At 43.8% G+C, this 6,288-nt stretch overlaps 2 non-coding genes across 2 annotated transcripts; one reads left to right on the plus strand and one right to left on the minus strand.

Moving 5' to 3' along the window:
- Positions 1-4,440: 4,440 nt before the first annotated feature.
- Trnat-ugu lies at positions 4,441-4,515 on the minus strand. The gene has a single exon. It is a non-coding gene; the product is annotated as a tRNA-Thr (tRNA).
- Positions 4,516-4,856: 341 nt separating this feature from the next.
- Trnat-ugu lies at positions 4,857-4,931 on the plus strand. The gene has a single exon. It is a non-coding gene; the product is annotated as a tRNA-Thr (tRNA).
- Positions 4,932-6,288: the final 1,357 nt, after the last annotated feature.

Genomic DNA, 6,288 nt, shown 5'->3' on the forward strand with positions numbered 1-6,288 from the left:
AACGGCATGCCCAAGAGCATTCAGTTCACTTGTAAATACGAAAGTCAGAACTCAATAAACATTTTGGACCTCACCATTAGTAGAAAAAAAAAAACAAATACATGCTTAGTATTTACAGAAAACTCAAAACTACGCATATAAATATCCATGCTTCTTCATGCCACCCACATACACACAAAATAGCAGCCTGTAGATCCATGTTGCACAGAGCGCACAAACTGCCATTATGCAAGGAAACTCTTCAAAATGAAACTGATGTCATCAAACAAATAGCAGCCGCTAATGGTTTTCAACCTACACTCATAGAGAAAAATCTAAGAAAGGAATAGACCGAAACATAAATAAGAACAACAAACAGACAGACACCAGGACAGTATGCCTTCCCTACTTTAGCACCGCTTCACTAAAAATTTCTTATATATTGAGGTCATACAATGCAAGAGCTGCTTTCGGCAACAACAATACATTAGGTAACAGACTGCCATACAATACAAAAACCAATAAAGATAAATTCTCCAACTCAGATGTATACGAGATAAAATGCAATCAATGCTCCGTACAATATGTAGATCAGACTGGTTGAAGCTTTCGAATTAGATTCCAAGAACACACTAATACATTTAAAGAGAACACACCCAATAAATCTGCCATACCTACACGCATTCAGGACACATGACGTACCTTTGATAACATAGAGAACAATCTAGTAATACTTCACAAAATGAACAAAGGCCACAATCTTAACCTTTATGAACAGCTGGAAATTTTCATTCACATCAGAAAACATGGACAGGACACACTAAGTGAAACAGCTGAGACAGTGGCAATGAGCTTCTTTAAGATGGTGTGCTGTGACTCTTTTTACCTTCTACTTCCTGAGTCACTTATAAACAAATAAAAAATCCCAAATCGCTATAGAGAAACGGTATGTTCATACTACATTTGCAAGTTTTAATATATTTTTAGTATATCTACTTTATTTTATGTTAATTTCACATATTTTGCAATGTAATACCTTTAACATGATGTAAAGAAAGAAATAATTTTATAATTGCTACATGTATCTCTGATCCACAATGTAAACTAGCTATGAATGATCTTTGAGGCCATATGCCATATATTTTCATCGCTACAATCTTTGGTGTGTTTACATTAGTGGTTCGTATTTGTTTGTGCAAAATCAAGCAAACAATTTTCATTTACGACGAACTGCAAGGTTCTGTACACTGGAACAGATTGTAAGCAACTCCATCACCATTTCCTTTGTATAATCTTAGATCCATATGACGATAACAAGTGCCTGTTGTACATTTTGTAGCAAAATAGAACCAAAACAGACAACTAGCTGCACCCAGCTGGTACATATGTAACAAGATAGCGCTGTTTTCCACTCGAAGAGGAGAGTATGAACTCTCGAAACGTGTTGTGGGAGAAAATAAAATGTGACTGACACAGATAAGTTGTTTTATTCGAACTTTTTATTCGAAACCTGAATCAGTGCTTCTGATGGAGGCCGCTCTTCTACATGTTGTTGTGATGAGAATGCGATGTAGCAGTGCTTCAATGGTTTTATACCTATGGCCGGTGGACGACATCTTTATCTCGACTCTCATCTACACTTGCGGAGTCAATTTCTGAGATAGCGTCGAGGGAGTTTCCTGTGGGTACCTCCGCACTTCGAACCTACCAGGGGCGTTCGATAAGAAAAGCAACACATATTCTTCTCGACCAAAATGCGGAATTTGTTGTGGAGATGGTAGTATATTGCCGCTTCGGTCGCTGCAATTTCATGGAGTTCTGGCAGGTAGCGGCACTATACATAGCCTCCAAGATGGTGTATGTAAAGGAGATGTGTTCCAAGCAGAGAGCTTCCACTGAATTCCTTTTGACGCAAAACTAGAGCATCTTGCAGAACGTCTACGGAGACCTGGCAGTAACCAAAGGCACGGTGAGACCTTGGGCGAGGCGTCTATCATCATTGCAACAGGGCAGCGCAAATCTGCCCGGTCTCCTACATGGCCTATCGGCCAAGCACAGCTGTGACTCCTGCAATGCTGGAATGTGCGGACACTCATTCGATGTGATCGACGGATTGCAATCAAATACTTCGCTGCTCAACTGGCCGTCTCTGTCGGTAGTGCTGACACTCATCCACCAGTTGGCGTAATCAAAGGCGTGTGCCCCTTGGGTTCCTTGCCTCCTATCAGCCACTGGTGGCCCAGTGGAGGATGATGCAGTCCACAGCAAGTAGTACGTAGATGATAGGCATGTTACTGATGCAGCAAGATGTTGGCCTCGACATCGCCCAGTAGAGTGATACCATATGACCATACATGTCCTCTTAGTAAGGAGGCGTAAGGCCGTCGGATTTAACGGAGATTATGTTAAAAAATAGAGTTTTGCAACTAAGAGAGTGGGGAATAATATGATGTACTGGAATCATGAATAAAACCAGCCTCATTTCCAACAAAAAATGTGTTGCATTACTTAATAAACGTCCCTGATATTTCGGCACAGGAATACAAACGTCTCAAACATGAGATCGACAGGAAGTGCAAAATGGCTAAGCAGGGATGGCTAGAGGATAAATGTAAGAATGTAGAGGCTTATCTCACTAGGGGTAAGATAGATACTGCCTACAGGAAAGTTAAAGAGACCTTTGGAGAAAAGAGAACCACTTGTATGAATATTAAGAGCTCAGATGGAAACCCAGTTCTAAGCAAAGAAAGGAAAGCAGAAATGTGGAAGGAGTATATAGAGGGTCTATACAAGGGCGATGTACTTGAGGACAATATTATGGAAAGGGAAGAGGATGTAGATGAAGATGTAATGGGAGATATGATACTGCGTGAAGAGATGGACAGAGCACTGAAAGACCTAAGTCGAAACAAGGCCCCGGGAGTAGACAACATTCCATTAGAACTACTGAAGGCCTTGGGAGAGCCAGTCCTGACAAAACTCTACCATCTGGTGAGCAAGATGTATGAGACAGGCGAAATACCCTCAGACTTCAAGAAGAATATAATAATTCCAATCCCAAAGAAAGCAGGTGTCGACAGATGTGAAAATTACCGAACTATCAGTTTAATAAGTCACGGCTGCAAAATACTAACGCGAATTCTTTACAGACGAATGGAAAAGCTAGTAGAATCCGACCTAGGGGAAGATCAGTTTGGATTCCGTAGAAATATTGGAAACGTGAGGCAATGCTGACCCTACGACTTATCTTAGAAGCTAGATTAATGAAAGGCAAACCTACGTTTCTAGCATTTGTAGACTTAGAGAAAGCTTTTGACAATGTTGACTGGAATACTCTCTTCACAGCCATCTTGGTCTTTTACCGGTAGGCTCTTCTTCCCGTTACAGTCTCTTTTCCCAACTGGCGAGCGAGCCAATCCATGTGTCTCTTGCGATTGATATCATCCAGGGCTTCTGGGGGCTAACATGGAAGATTCTTCTAAAGTGAGCGTTGCCGTACCTGCTGAGAAGCAGGTTTAACCGGAAGCGTGGTAGCTACTGTCTGAGTAGCTCGATTCTGTCGAGTTCTGGTTGATGCTTTAATGGCGCCTGTGGCATGTTGATTATCCATGGTAGCACCTAGTATGGTGTATCTCGTCGTCTGTGGGTGTAGACCAGGTTTGTCCTAACTGATCGACTGGCTCTGGCAACCGACGAACGAGAGCTCACCGCCTGCTGACCGGTCGGTGCCCGAACGTGCGGGCCGAAGCTCCGTTCGCAGGGCTAGCGCAGTCGCCCGTCCGCTTTGATATACTAACTTGGAATGTTTGCGTGAGACACGAAGAAACCTCTGCGACGTGACAAAAAAATGGTTCAAATGGCTCTGAGCACTATGGGACTTAACATCTATGGTCATCAGTCCCCTAGAACTTAGAACTACTTAAACCTAACTAACCTAAGGACAGCACACAACACCCAGCTATCACGAGGCAGAGAAAATCCCTGACCCCGCCGGGAATCGAACCCGGGAACCCGGGCGTGGGAAGCGAGAACGCTACCGCACGACCACGAGATGCGGGCTGCGACGTGACACATTCCCTCTATCTTGCTCTGCCTGTTTCGCTATCTAACCAATAGCGATGGCTCATCAACAGCAGCCAGAAGATATAATTGTGTAGCCCTCTGTGCCCGGTGTCACGATGGTTAAAATTCTTGTTCAGAGCCGTTGTAATATGGTCGAAAAGTTGGTTTTACCGTTTTTAATTAAAGTATTTTACACTATGATACGGTAAAACACATCTTCAGCTAGAAGAATTTCACGCGAAACCCCAATATTTCATATATGACAGTAGTATCTGTTCCCGAAAGAACAGTTACCGTGGATGACCATGCAGCTTTGCTAGAAATGAAATGATGATTAAATGGACACCCTAGCTGCAAGCAGGCGTTGATGTATTTCATTGGGGACATGTTGAAAATGTGTGCTCCGACCGGGACTCGAACCCGGGATCTCCTGCTTACATGGCAGACGCTCTATCCATCTGAGCCACCGTGGGCACAGAGTATAGTGCGACTGCAGGGACGTATCCCTTGCACGCTCCCCGTGAGATCCACATTCCCAACATGTCCACACCACTACATTCGTAGTGCGCCTAATAGATGTTTGCCCATCATACTCATTACTCGTGGCAGATTAATCTACCAAGTCCCGTACGAGTTCGGGCATAGCGTGTGCGTTCGCACAAGAAGGTCAATGGCCGGGAAGCCATATTTTAATGAGTATGATGGGCAAACATCTATTAGGCGCACTACGAATGTAGTGGTGTGGACATGTCGTGAATGTGGGTCTCACGGGGAGCGTGCAAGGGATATGTCCCTGCAGTCGCACTATCCTTTGTGCCCACGGTGGCTCAGATGGATAGAGCGTCTGCCATGTAAGCAGGAGATCCCGGGTTCGAGTCCCGGTCGGGGCACACATTTTCAACATGTCCCCAATGAAATACATCAGCGCCTGTTTGCAGCTAGGGTGTCCATTTAATTACCATTTCATTCCCAATATTTCAGAATTAGCACTGGTAAATCCCCTTTTATAAATGAACGCGACACCGTTCTTTGGGGTCAAAACGTCGCTTGTGTGAAGCAATTGCAGTGGAACATGACGCGGCATAGTAACCTAGGTGGTTTCATCTTCATTAGGAAAGTGTTTCCTATTTTACATTATGGCTATGTTCTGCCAAGAACCGACGGAAAAAATAGTCAATACTACACTGTATTATCATCTTAGGTTCGGTGTGATTTGCCAGCGGCAAAGGGCGCGGAAGATGGAGGGTTAGGGAGGGGGGGGGGGGGGGAGAATGCATAGCCGAGAATTGGAGACGTATTCATATTAGCTACATTAGGTGTAGTACATACACGAAGGCGTGAAAAGGTTGTAGCAAAATGGGACATGCCAGGCGGGACTTCGATAACAACGTACGTCTCAGCGGCTTCTGGAGCGGTGTGACGAGGCATTAGAAAATCTCAACTCCTTTGTCAGTTCGTGGAATATGTTAATGATCGTTTAATGTTGAGACTAACGATCTTCCCATTTTTCATAATTTTTTCTGTTGTTATTGCTAGCACGGCGCTGTGTGAAATGGAGAAAATTTAATAATCCTACGATAAGGTTACGGAAACATTATTAGCGAGTTTAGATTGCTCAAGTTATCCACAAGTACCATTGTAACGTAAATATATTTGCTAGTTACGTAACTAGAGCACAATGGAAGAGAAAAGCCTTTGTAACTACTGCGTGTTTCACAATTCATGTTACACACTTCTAGTGGTTTGGTGGTTGCAGAGAGGACTTAGTAGATCGAGTTTTACAAAGGAACCCATGTCCGGAAATGCAATCCAACGACGCAATAGAGCTTGAAAGTTATAGGCGGCGACGCATATATATATCGGAAACGAAAGACTCGAAAGTCATATGCTGTCAGAGGTATCAGAACGGTTTTCGCTTATGGCTTTCGACTCGTCCGTTTCCGGTACAGGGACCCTTACCTCAAATTGATACATTTACCCCGCAGCACGTGGTCGTGCGGTAGCGTTCTCGCTTCCCGCGCCCCGGTTTCCGGGTTCTATTCCCGGTGGGGTGAGGGATTTTCTCTGCCTCGTGATGACTGGGTGTTGTGTGATGTCCTTAGGTTAGTTAGGTTTAAGTAGTTCTAAGTTCTAGGGGACTGATGACCGTAGATGTTAAGTCCCATAGTGCTCAGAGCCATTTGAACCATTTTTGATACAATTATCTTTTTCCATCATCTCAGAAAGTTTGTAACATCCTCACGGAAT

Source organism: Schistocerca piceifrons, chromosome 2 (genome assembly GCF_021461385.2).
Source record: "Schistocerca piceifrons isolate TAMUIC-IGC-003096 chromosome 2, iqSchPice1.1, whole genome shotgun sequence".
NCBI classification, from domain to species: Eukaryota; Metazoa; Arthropoda; class Insecta; order Orthoptera; family Acrididae; genus Schistocerca; species Schistocerca piceifrons.